The sequence below is a fragment of the Pleurodeles waltl genome, chromosome 3_1 (genome assembly GCF_031143425.1).
Source record: "Pleurodeles waltl isolate 20211129_DDA chromosome 3_1, aPleWal1.hap1.20221129, whole genome shotgun sequence".
Lineage (NCBI taxonomy): Eukaryota > Metazoa > Chordata > Amphibia > Caudata > Salamandridae > Pleurodeles > Pleurodeles waltl.
This window is the reverse complement of record NC_090440.1, coordinates 478742181-478756497: the sequence shown is the minus strand read 5'-3', so window position 1 is coordinate 478756497 and position 14317 is coordinate 478742181. Positions and strand designations below refer to the sequence as shown.

The window sequence follows — 14317 nt, the reverse complement described above, 5'->3', positions numbered from 1 at the left end:
TGGAAGCCTGCAAACCTGCAACATAGTAGCAAAGACGACTACTGCAACTCTGTAACGCTGATCCTGCCGCCTTCTCGACTGTTTTCCTGCTTGTGCATGCTGTGGGGGTAGCCTGCCTCCTCTCTGCACCAGAAGCTCCGAAGAAATCTCCCGTGGGTCGACGGAATCTTCCACCTGCAACCGCAGGCACCAAAAAGCTGCATTACCGGTCCCTTGGGTCTCCTCTCAGCACGACGAGCGAGGTCCCTCGAATCCAGCGACACTGTCCAAGTGACCCCCACAGTCCAGTGACTCTTCAGCCCAAGTTTGGTGGAGGTAAGTCCTTGCCTCACCTCGCTGCGCTGCATTGCTGGGAACCGCGACTTTGCAGCTACTCCGGCCCCTGTGCACTTCCGGCGGAAATCCTTTGTGCACAGCCAAGCCTGGGTCCACGGCACTCTAACCTGCATTGCACGACTTTCTAAGTTGGTCTCCGGCGACGTGGGACTTCTTTGTGCAACTTCGGCAAGCACTGTTTCACGCATCCTCGTAGTGCCTGTTTCTGGCACTTCTCCGGGTGCTACCTGCTTCAGTGAGGGCTCTTTATCTTGCTCGACGTCCCCTCTCTCTGCAGGTCCAATTTGCGACCTCCTGGTCCCTCCTGGGCCCCAGCAGCATCCAAAAACGCCAAACGCACGATTTGCGTGTAGCAAGGCTTGTTGGCGTCCTTCCGGCGGGAAAACACTTCTGCACGACTCTCCAAGGCAAGAGGGATCCGTCCACCAAAGGGGAAGTCTCTAGCCCTTTTCGTTCCTGCAGAAACCTCAGCTTCTTCTGTCCAGTCGAAGCTTCTTTGCACCCGCAGCTGGCATTTCCTGGGCATCTGCCCATCTCCGACTTGCTTGTGACTTTTGGACTTGGTCCCCTTGTTCCACAGGTACCCTAGATTGGAAATCCACAGTTGTTGCATTGCTGGTTTGTGTCTTTCCTGCATTATTCCTCTAACACGACTCTTTTGTCCTTAGGGGAACTTTGGTGCACTTTGCACTCACTTTTCAGGGTCTTGGGGAGGGTTATTTTGCTAACTCTCACTATTGTCTAATAGTCCCAGCGACCCTCTACAAGGTCACATAGGTTTGGGGTCCATTCGTGGTTCGCATTCCACTTTTGGAGTATATGGTTTGTGTTGCCCCTATCCCTATGTTTCCCCATTGCATCCTATTGTAACTATGCATTGTTTGCACTGTTTTCTAAGACTATACTGCATATTTTTGCTATTGTGTATATATATCTTGTGTATATTTCCTATCCTCTCACTGAGGGTACACTCTAAGATACTTTGGCATATTGTCATAAAAATAAAGTACCTTTATTTTTAGTATAACTGTGTATTGTGTTTTCTTATGATATTGTGCATATGACACTAAGTGGTACTGTAGTAGCTTCACACGTCTCCTAGTTCAGCCTAAGCTGCTCTGCTAAGCTACCATTATCTATCAGCCTAAGCTGCTAGACACCCTATACACTAATAAGGGATAACTGGGCATGGTGCAAGGTGCAAGTACCCCTTGGTACTCACTACAAGCCAGTCCAGCCTCCTACACACTCGGGGCGTCAAATTTATACTTTGACGCTGGGTGGCGCTAAAAAAATTATTAGAATCATTTTTTCCCACGTTAACCATTACGCCAGGTAAATTGATGTTAACGGAGGAAAAATTACTCTAATCCGGTTTACAAAATGTAAACACGTTGCAAAACAGAAATGCACCATTTTTGCCTGCTATAGCATCAAAAACAGATGCTAACAGAGCAAACAGTGCAAAGGATCCCCTAAATGGATTTCAGAAGCCAGGAGAAACCCCAGGGAGACCCCATTCAACCAGGAACCAGCCAGAAGGACACAGACAAGACCCAGGGGAGGGAGAAGAAAAAGAGGAAGTGTCGTTTCAGCACAGAGGAGCATGTAATACTGGGGAGAGAGGTGACGGAGCATCAAAATCAACTCTTTGTCACCTCAAAATTGCCTATTGGAAGGAGAGAGGCAATCTGGCAGCAGATTGTGGATAAGATCAACAGTGTGGCAGAGGTCAGGAGAACTGTGACTGAGAGCAAGAAACACTGGCATGACCGCAAGAGAAGGACCAAGGAAAAAATTGCACAGAACAGAAAGGCAGCACTGCAAACAGGAGGTGGGAGTCCACCTCCACAAGAGGACTTGGATGAGATGGAGGAGATGGTTGCAGCGGTCATACTGGAGGAAATCATCACAGGGATAAAAGGACAGGACAGAGCAGAATGCCAGGAAACACCACAAATGCAGGGTAACTTGCATGGGGAAATATATGCTTAAATGTCAAGAGCAAGAAGGGGAAGGCACATAGGACTCACACAATGCATGTCAAAGGAGCAGAGAGGGATACAATGCACATTAAGCAAGTTGCACCATGCCAATGTAAGCTACACATGTACCTACGACTTGGGAGTGCCATGCACCATTGACACATACACAACCTGGACATATGAAGACCACCAGGCCTAAATACCTACATGTACAAATGCAGCACATGGGATGGATGGCATGTATAATCTCTGTGCCACTGGTTGTGACATCACAATATCCCTTGCATGTAGTTACATCAACAACACTAACACGACCAAGACCTCAGAGACAAGGTAGTCAGTCAACACAGTTCTTGGGGTTACTTCATAGTGGTGTCCCTCGCAGTAACACTTTGCAACTGCCTTGCCTCATTGCCCAAACGCATGTGTGCTGCATCTCACAGCACACAAGTCATTGCCACTGTCCTAACAGTACTCAGGCATGTGCCGGTATAAACACCGCACCACACTTAGAAAACACATCCACATGAGGCAACCATCTATACATCACACAGTCAGGGTATCCCTTGGGTGCATGGAACAATTAACTCAACAGGTGCTGGGGGAATAGCAGGCTGGAACGGTATCATTGGTAACATGCTACTACCCAGACCAACTAACCTGAAGTTGTGTTAAACCACACATATTGATGCTGAACTGAAATGTGCCACTACAGAAAATATGTGCCACAGATAGCAAACAGTAGGTCACAACAGTCACAGGCTGAGCCAACAACTATGTGGACATAACCATGTCAGACACATGGGAATGGAGGAAATAAACACACACATACAACACATGGGATATGGCTGTCACATAATGGCAATTAATTCCACATCAACGGGTGGAGGATGATGCATGGGCAAGCCCGGTGTTGGTAAAACTGCCAGTGCAGTGTACCCATTGCACTTGCCAGTATGGGTCACACGTTGGGATGGCAGCTGGAAATATGTCTGCATATGGTAGCTCTGTGGGGCACTTACTAGACATTATTAATGGAACAAATAGGGTCAGTGCCAGTTATGGCTTGCATTGGGTGTAACAGGACATGCTGCACTCAGCCCTGCACATCAGGCTGTAGAAAGGGCAAAGGGCAAAGGGCCAAGGTAAGGAACACCCTGCACTGCCCATGCCAAGTGCAAAGGCTGTGCAGGGGCACACAACACCAATTCACCAACAACCATTTCATGGGGGTTACACCGCAATGCAAAGGTTGGAGGAAATGTGGAAGCATACCTGGAGGGTAGTGTTGAACTTATTACTGATCTGTTGTCACAAGACAGATGCCAAAGCCAGTCTGTAAGCTGCTGGTAACCTGTCATGTCCAGGCCATTGGCATTACATATTGACAACAGTTGCCACTACCAACTGTGCTGTAGGGGGTGATTAATTACACAGTGGCAGTCAGGTGCCCCTTGGACTGATGCACATGAAATATGAACTGGCCTCAGGCCCTGACCTAGGTACAATTCCTGTGAATTGGCTATGTCCATAGACACATTTACCATCAGGCGTCATAACATACAGAATGATGTACACAGCAGAAATGTCATACCCATACTGCCCATCCCTGGATTCAACCCTGTGCTTTTGTCACATGAGCTGTACTGTCACAATGCTGCACTTATGTATCATAGTGCAAGGAGTGCTGCATTAAGGGGGGGACATAGGTGCTTAGTAAGGTAAACAATCTACACAGACAGGAGTTGAAACAGTACTCTGCCAGGTCCATGAGTGCTATGCAAAGTAGCACACAAACACAAATGACAATGAGGAGACATCAATGGCAACAAGAGCACAGTGTACCGACAATTTCATCCCTGGGGTGGTGCAAGGTCTATACACAGCATGGGTGTGTGAAACATGTAAGATTGTGACAGGTGAAAATTGCCTGTGTGGTGCTGTGGCATGAGCACAGCAACACACATTGCAATGCCCCACTATGCAAATGGATGTAAAAGGAAGGTAGAACAAGATAAGAGGGTGCCAGGACATAATAAGGATAGTCAACACACTTAGAAGATATGACACAGCCAATAGTGGCAACTGGGCTTCCATTCATGTGACATGCAGGTGGGGCATAGGGCTGTAGCCTGCAGCTATGATGTGCTGGAACAATCCTTTGGAACTAATGGGCACGTCATAGGCCCCTACCACCTGGAGCTAAGCACTGAGCTGTATTGACAAGGTAGCGTTAAGCCACTTTTTGTGGCATTATGTCACCTTGTAAATACGTACCCTCCTGATCATGCCTGTGTGTGGAAGGTGGTGCAATGGGTGTTGCTGTGGGCGTGCCACAACAACACACATACAATTTTGATGCTGCCTCAGATAAATGGAATATTGCAAACTTAAGGTAGGGCCAAAACTCTAACGCCAGCCCCAGGGGTGGCATTAGCAGAGTGCAACGAGGAAGAATATATTTATATCTCCTTCATTTATGCTTTTCCAATGTGTGCTGCATTCTGCAGCATGCATAGGAAGAGCAAAATGCCAGAAATGAGTGTTGATGAGCATGAAGGTGTTTCTTCATGCACATAAACATTCATATGTAAATTACGATTTGTCTCTTTTGTGTGTGCTGCATTGTCCAGCTCATACAGAAGTGCCAAAGCACCATTAGTGATTCTTAATGTGCAGGAAGGGACACCTTCACACACATAAACAGTCACACCCCTCAACACATACATCCTTGCATGATGGTGCAAGGATGCCAGCGATGATGCTGGCAGCTGAATCTTGCACCAACATGGGGGACAACACAGGGGTTCCCCGTATTCACTTACATACGGTGCATCCTTTTGTTACCAAAGTGATGCAGTGCGGTGCAGATTATTTTTGCACAGCACCATGCTGGACCACATTTACATTGTCATGGGCTAAATATGACAATGAGCAACTAATATCAAGTCTGTGACGTGACTTGTCAACTGCCACAACACAGGTAGACTGATTTTACACCATCTCATTGCAGAGGATGATGGTTCTCCTGTGGCTCTGCCTGTCCTGGAGTACCCTGATGACCTGGATGACCAGTTGGCAAATATCAGCCAAGAGACCTTCTAAGAAGTTCTTGTAAACCTGTAGACATCTGCTCCAGTCGCAAGGAGGAGCATTGAAGTAGTAGACATCTCACAGGCCCCACTTAGCACCCCAATAGTATGACCTGCCAGCACCGACACAGCAGAAGACTCCGAGGACCCAGACACCAGCTTTGAGAGGACAGTGGTAGGAGTCCAGCGGGAGCTGGCCAAGGAGGTGCGGGTGGGGATGCAAACAATGGCAGCCACCCTTGAGGGGATGCAGACGTGCCTGGTCAGGGCAACAGAACACACTGCAGCCAACCGGCGCACACACTCCCCAGTGCGTGGAGTCCAGGAGTGTCTGAGAGACATAGCTGTTACTATGAGGGAGAGGCCACAACAACTGCCCTCCTAAACTGGCAGAAGCATGCCTAAGGACAAAAAGGACTCCTTGCACCGGGAAATGGTCCCCTCAGGGCAGACATGGCTGCTTACCACAGAGATGTTGCAGCTATACTTAAATACCAGCAGCTCCTCCTTGCTGCAGTGATGCCATATGCAGTGCCACAAATGGCAGCTGCTGGAAACTGGGACTCCACATCTGTAACCACTGAGGTGTGTGTGGCCCCCTCTACCTCCATACTACCACCATCAAGGGTAGATGAGGCCCCACACACATCGGAGGATGAAGATGTGGAACAGATCATCTTCAGCCATAAGAGTTCCCGGTAGCACCAGCCCATGCCACATGGGCAGTGTTTTCCCTAGTCCTGTGCTTGACTTCATGCCAGTGTTACAGATATGCACCCTTCCTCAACACACTGTTGACCTTTCTGCTATGGACTACTATTGTCCCTAACTTTTCAATTGGCAATTTATGTTCTCCTGCACGGAAAGTCACTTTACCCAAACCTATCTAATGACATGTCACTCAAACCTGGACTTGTGCTGTGTCCCAATTGGATGGATTCCATGAATGGGGTCACAGACCTGGACATTGTATATATTTAGCTCTTTGACACTTGTTAATAAACACCACCTACAAAACCAGCATGTTCATGTGTGTTGTGACACTTCTACTATACCTAGTATTTATGATGTGTGTAACATGTCTCAAGTCACAGTACAAGTGTGCATGAATATGTGGGCACATATCTATCCACAAGGTACCTACATGTTGTACGTCGATGTTGGCATCATTCCCTTCAAGCAATTCACTGAATATGTGAACACATGTATGCTACACCCACTACATACTGCAGGAATGGGTGTGAAATCGGGCAATATCACCAGCTGGGAGTACCAGTAGAACACATTGGTGTGAAACAGAGGGACTTAAACTCATTTATTGTTGCCACTGGTCAGTTTAGCAGGATAGGAATGAAATGTAGGCTGTTGTAAAATTTCCCACAGTGCCCAACATTCAAAAACAAAACCCATACAATGTCAGCTGAATCCCAACACCTATCTTGTCCTATACATGGTCAACATAGTCAGCAAGAGTGGTGGGTGCACTGGTAAGTAGATATGCTGTAGCTGCCAATGTGACAGCTCAGTCATAAGGAGGTGTTGAACATGTCAAGAGAGGTATATGAATGCAGGACGGAGTCCCCCGTACAACACACACTTTTCACTGTACACCCATGGCACCCATGACACCCAAGCATATGACACATAAAGTAAGGGAGTGTCCAATATTGTTTATTGTGATAATAGAATACATTAAAAAAAAAGTTATTAACACCTATCCTATTCTAACCTATCCTAACTATACATAACCCACAACAGACCCTAACTACTCTATTCTATACTTACCTAATACATTTAACGACACACTCTAAACATTCGTCCCCCTCCCTCCCCTTATATCACAGGACACATGCAGGACAACATACACTAAACTACACATTTACTAACTATGACTAAACAAATATATATTTGTTGGGTATTTATATTTTTTTAATGTTTTTTTTATTTTATTTTTTATATATACACATAAAAGCCCCAACATCACACTCCACCCACCCATCTACATAGTAAAACATAAAAAGTAGAAACTCCACCCCAAAACCTACTTATCCTAACTAGCGCACTAACCTATGCTAACATACAACTAACCCCCTAATGCCCCCAAAAAAACCTAGAAAAAGAGGAGGGAGGGGAGTGAACTTGGGAGGAATGACATGCCATTCAGAAGTTGTCCCTTTTCAGTCTTTTCTTAATGTTCTTGAGGGCCTTTGTATTCTTTGCCACCTCCTTTTCAATGGAGTCCAACTTTTGGTGGACCTGTTGTACATCCCTCTGTAAATCTGTAAATCAGTGATGGCATTCATGGCCATGGCAGCAGGTGTGGTTGGCTTTGTGATGGTACTAGAGGGTGCAGCAGCTGGAGCAATATTTATGTTGGCAGCAGTGGGTCCCTGCACAGCTGTGGTGCATGGTCCAGCCTGTGTGGGCAGTGTGGGTCCCCCTTGGCTGAATGCCCGCCACTCACTAGTGGATTGCTCCGAGCGATAGTGGCGTGCCATCCTCCTGAACCCAGATTCCACTGCCAATATGTGCCTATAAGCGCACTGCCCTCTTCTGAAAGGCACGGAGTTGGTCGTTATCCATGTTGGCAACTGCTAAAATGCGATAGGCAACCATCAGTGCCAGCATTGTGTGGAGTACGTACAGTACATTAGCTTACTATCTACATCAATTTGCACATGCACTCCTACTCACATTCCGGATGATACAATGGCCCTGATGGATGAAACGACAACGCTGCCTTAGCACCATTTCCTTGACACCAAAGACACCAACAAAAAGATTAGGAAACAAACAAAATTAGATGTGCTTACATTTTGTACCATGTGTGACAATGCTAAGGCAGCGTCAAATTCACATTGATCAGGACCAATATTCCTCTTCATATGTGTCAAATTTTCTAACATACGTCACCAGAAACTTGCATCTGTTATTGGGAGTATGGGATGCTGTTGGTAACCATAAGGGTTCAGTGTTGATAGGTACACATGCAAGCCTGATCAAAATGACTGTCACCTACACTGTGAGCATCACATCTACCTACAAATGTGTTGTTCCCACCCCCTGTGCCTAAGGGGGTATGGCCATGCAGATTAATATCTCAACTGTTCAGGTCATCCATCAATGCATGCCCACTCATACGTCAGGGAGTGGACCATATGTTAGGTGATGACAAAAATAAAACTGGTATCCATAGGTCTATCACTTCTACATTCATGTGCCCATGTGTAGACAACCATCAATACCTGATCAGCCAATACCATTCCTTACACACCCATAACCATGCCAGCACACAATTGAACTTGACCTGCATGCACATCTATTACATTCCATATAAGTGTCATGTTAGTGGAGTACAAAATTGGTGGCACCATTCTGGGGGACAATTGGCCACCCAATCCTACATGTACATTACAATAAAGGGATGCACCAATTTGTCTACAAAATGGTGCATCACTGTGTTGTGGGAATGACCGTGTGTTCCAGAGCCATTATATACACAACGGTGCACATCTAAGTCACATATGGAGCTACATGTGGCTTGTCATCACCTTGTTTACATAATGCTGGCCATTGAGCACCAGAAGCCTCACAAGATAGGACTCTCTGCACGTGCATGTGGAACCACTTAAATGTGACACTGTGCACCATCCAGCCTACTTTGATTGCTGATCCTTTTACAGCTCATCACTTCTAGCATTGGGTGTAAAACACATGACTCACTCACACAAAATGGTGTAGGGGGGAGGTCCACCTGAAATATATGGATGGAGAACCATGGTTAGTATCACATCATTGTCACTACTAGTGGACAACATATAGCAGTATGCACTATTTCAGAGGTGTGAGGTAGGGTATTCTGGCTTGTCCTGCAAGGCACACAGAGGCACTCTGTGGAGGACAAACGGCTAAATAGTTAGTCTGCAATTTTCATGCCTTGAGTAATCCATGACTGATGTGTCACAGTTGGGTGATGGCATCAAATGTCCCATTGCCAGTGCCCCTAAAGGCAGCTATGCCCCCTTTGCAAACACAATGGCAGGGATGATGTATGTGAAAATCTGACATTGTTGCACCATAGATGGATTGTCGTACTTTGTTATCAAAATCCACTTATATATGGTATGCTGGCAGTGTCTTGGCTTATCATACATGACACAATGCTGGGGCACAGATGTTGCCATGGCCCCTGAAATATGTGACTTAGTGATGGATGTGCATGACTCACCTAACATCTGACTTGCATTGGCAAAATGGTAGGATATGTGAAGCCCATGTCTATATTGGCACAGTGACACTTCATTTTGGTTGCATGCAACCTGTCCACAAGGATTGCATGCAGCACGCCAACACATCTGTTACTGTCATTCAAGTGCAGTGAACAGTAATTAGTGTGCCAATGGGGTACTCACCAAAAGGCCACCAATCACCACATCAAAATGGTCCAGAAGATCCTGCTCCCTGGACACCAGATCAGCCCAGTGATGCTTGAGCTGGTGGTCGTTGCAACTGCTGTGGAACACCCTCTTCAGATGTTAGAGCACCTTGCCCCACCATAGCCACCTCGCTTCCGTACAGTAGCCTTGGATCACATGGCCACCCATCTCTAGCAACAATGGGAGGTAGTGGGCTACCAGCCATATCAAGCCTCCCAGCTCCTGCTCCCCCATTCTGGTCTGCCTCCCCCTGCCAGACCTTGCACTGGGGTACAGGTTGAAATAAGAAAAGGAAACTTAACACCCAAAATATCACTAACCCAACTAACCCACCTATGGAACTAACCCAGACAGACACCCCACAGCACAGGTACAAGATAAAACACAGTAGACACACAAATTCACAGAAACTGGGAAAAATAACAATCAAATACAACGGAAAACACAACAGGAGGGATACCACAAGATACACAAGAGAGCAAAAAGACACCACCAACTCCATGACACAACCACACAGTCAAAAGAGTCACAGACTGTAAAGAGAAAGTAAAAGTATACCCACTGTACCATGCCTGTAAACTGGATATCCTATTACATCACTTCCTGTGCCATTGCATCACGTTTTCTGTTCTGTGTGTATTTTTTTGACGCATCTGATATTTGCATGAGCATTTCTGATGCATTACTTACGTGCGTCTATTTATATTGACAAATTACCTTTACGTGTCAATTTAACAGTAAATCAGCATTGTGATTAGTACGAAGGTGGAAATCACGCTAAGGGCCCATCGGTCATGTACTTTGCGTTTGCGGATATTTTCTACGCTTTTGCGAATTTTTTTTTTACTCTACTCCTGATTGCGTGATTTTGTCATTTGTTAATGGATGTACCCTGTATCAACATACAAATTGAAAGTGCTGGGCTGCAGAATAGCATTTTGTCTATGGCTACATGTGGTAGTCCATTGCACAATGTGATTTGTGTGTGATTGGTCTGTTACACCAACGTGTGTGTTACAGAATCCACAGCATGCAAATGTATACACATCATGCATATGTGTGTTTGTGTGACAACAGTGTATCCACATGTGTATGGTAGTCAGTACTATGCAAAAGTCATGGTATTTGATTGTGAATTGTGTTCACTTATGTGCTGTGTGTAGTTGTCTTACAGAGCATCAAATTTCAGACTGATGTGCATTCTATAGATATGTTCATGCAAAGTGTGAGGTGATGTGTACCCTGTGACAGGATTGGGCCACATGGCAGTGGCAGGAGTGATTTCCAGGGATGTACTGTGCAGGCTCCATTTCTCCCATTGCTTGTCATACCTGGGTTAATCATGTTTAGCATTGTCACAAATGATGTCCCCACCTTGTCACACATGCTCGATGCAACCATTGCAACTCTCACACTGAGTTGTGTCAGTGGTCTCTTCAAACATTACAGTCTCACCATATCATGACATCCACTGCCTCATGTGTGGGACCCTTATTTAGCTCATTTTTGGATATGTTGTTGTTATGTTTGATGAGCTATTGTAATACAAGCTGGCAACGTGGATGTAATTAGTATGTTGTGGTCCATAAACTGTGTTTTTCAGTTGTCACATTCAAGTGATGAGGCTAATTGTGATGTGAATGATGGTAGCAGTTCACTCTTACGCTTCACATGTGACGTTGCTATACTACTCTTCAGATTAGTATTTGTGACATGCTCCCTGAGGTTAGACTCATAATCCTAAAGTATATGTTTAAGAGATTGAAGACACCAAAGCCAGATTGTGTGAATAAGTGAGGTATTTATTGACAAAATTTAGAAGGTGAATTATGTGATTATTATGTGAAGAAGTTCTGTACAATGTGCAGTCTGTGGCATATCCCAGCAGCTGTATTGTGGTCATCCCCCTCATTTTCTTCTCCATCATCCTCCTCCTCAGGCAGGTCATCAATCTGCTCATATAATGATATGTTCATCCTTACACATATGTTGTGCAGGATAGCACAAGTCAATATGATCTTGCAGACCATTTGTGGGGCATATAGGAGGCTGCCTCCTGTGATGTCCAGGCACCTGAATCTGAACTTCCGGATCCTAAATGTCCTCTCCACAAGGGTCAGTGTCCTCTGATGTTCCTCATTATTTGCACGCTCTGCTGCTGTGCTTGGGTTGTGAAATGGGGTCATTATCCATGGCTGTATGCCATAACCTGATCCACTGCAAAAGATTACAGGAGTAATTTGTTGTTAGGGCTTGCAACAGGTATGTCATGTAGCATGGCAGTTGATATTGGGAGCTGGTTGTAGCTCATATGTACTTGTGATTTGGTGTGAGTTCCTATCCTTGTCTGATCTTTCCTCAGAACTAGGTTGTTGGACATGCCAATCTTGTGTTTGGGTCAAAGACCTGGAACATATGATTTGGATTCTACACTGATAGTCATTATGTATGTACCATGCATTGTGTAGTGCACCTTTGTATCTGTGTACTATCACTAGAGGGGACATGACACATCCTCACAACACAATGGGGTCAGATGTGGTGGCAACACGGTAGCACTGCAGTGCCTGGACATCCCATCCCTTTTGACACGTGTCATTGCAGATGAGGTGTGACACTTAGGGCCTTTGAAATTGGTATGTGACAATGCACTATGGCCCATATTTATACTTTTTGACGCAAAACTGCGCTAACGCAGTTTTGCGTCAAACAAATTAGCGCCGGCTAACGCCATTCTGAAGCGCCATGCGGGCGCCGTATTTATTCAATGACGTTAGCCGGCGTTAGCCGCCGGCGCTGTCTGGTGTGCGTTAAAAAAAATGACGTACACCAGGCAGCGCCGGCGTAGGGGAAAATGGAGCTTGGGCGCCAAAAAATGGGGCAAGTCAGGCTGAGGCAAAATTTGCGCCGCAACCCGATTTGCGCCATTTTTTTTTACTCCCAACCCCCATTGACATGACTCCTGTCTTAGAAAAGACAGGAGTCATGCCCCCTTGCCCAATGGCCATGCCAAGATGACTTCTGTCCCCTGGGCATGGTCATTGGGCATAGTGGCATGTAGGGGGGCACTAATCAGGCCCCCCTATGCCACAAAAAAAATAAAAAATAAAAATTACCTGAACTTACCTTAATGTCCCAGGGGTGGGTCCCTCCATCCTTGGGTGTCCTCCTGGGGTGGTCAAGGGTGACAGGGGGTGTCCCTGGGGTCATGGGAGGGCACCTCTGGGCTCCTTCCGAGCCCACAGGTCCCTTAACGCCTGCCCTGACCAGGCGCTAAAAAACGGCGCAAAGGCGCCTGTACGTCATTTTTTTTGACCCACCCACTCCCGGGCGTCATTTTTGCCCAGGAGTATAAATACAACGCACATGCCTTGGAGTCAGTTTTTTAGATGGGAATGCCTACCCTGCATATCATTAACGCAAGGTAGGTGTCCACGCTAAAAAATGACGCAAACTCCGAGATCTTTGGCGCTAGACGGGTCTAACGCCAAAGTATAAATATGGAGTTAGTTTTGCGTCTGAATTGCGTAAAAAAAAACTACACAATTCCGGCGCAAACAGAGTATAAATATGCCCCTATAAGTCTCCAAAATTGGCTGCTGTGTCCTGCAACATTTCAACTATGCAAGAATGCCCCATGTGTGACATGTTACCTGGCAACCTTTTGTTGTCCCCTGCACCAGTTGCTCATGTGTAGCCGTACATCAACGCTACCTACCCTACACCAGGGTACTTGGCTAGCAGCCTTGTGGAGGTGGATGTATCTGTGCAGGACAGTACACCGCCCTGTACACATGCGTTTTTTTATGGACAATTGGCTCTTTCTGTGTGTGCAGCAGTGTGCAGCATGCATTTGTGCCACATTCATCTGAGTTCATAGCACAGTCTACTTCCTTTTTGCGACCTGCATACTGGACCCCTGGGGCGGTGTTTGCTGTTAGCACTCAGGTTTTAGGGGACAGCTACATGTGAGTCTGCATCATCATGCTATGTATCTTGTGGTGACAGACCTACAGTGAGAAACATTGCACACCCCTTCCACGCTACATACAGCATGGGAGGGTGGCCAATTTACAATGTGGCTTCAAGAAACGATTTAATGGTCATCTGCCTAGATGTACATACAGTGCATGCCATGACTATGGAACTGTAGACTATTACATGGTTCCCTTGGTGTTCCTGAGTGGCAGCTAATGTTTGTGTCAGCCATGAGGTGTCCAAGGGTGTGTATCCCATTTTCACAGGATAATCTACATAACTAGCAGTGCCTCTCCTATCTTCGAAAACATTAATGTGCATTTCTACTGTCGACACATGCACAGTGCAGGCTATGGGATGTTTCTTAGCTACTTAGCAAATGTGTCCCTTGGCACAGTGTATGTGAGGTTAGTGATGTCCTGTTTTCTCCTACTGGCTCCCACTATCACATCCATGATATGCACTCTCTGACTGTGTCTTTGCCCCCGTA

General features: G+C 46.1%; 1 protein-coding gene across 1 annotated transcript in view; it reads right to left on the bottom strand.

Moving 5' to 3' along the window:
• Nucleotides 1–14317, bottom strand: part of ST8SIA2 (ST8 alpha-N-acetyl-neuraminide alpha-2,8-sialyltransferase 2) — a 355862-nt gene that overhangs the window by 231966 nt on the left and 109579 nt on the right. The window lies entirely within an intron of this gene.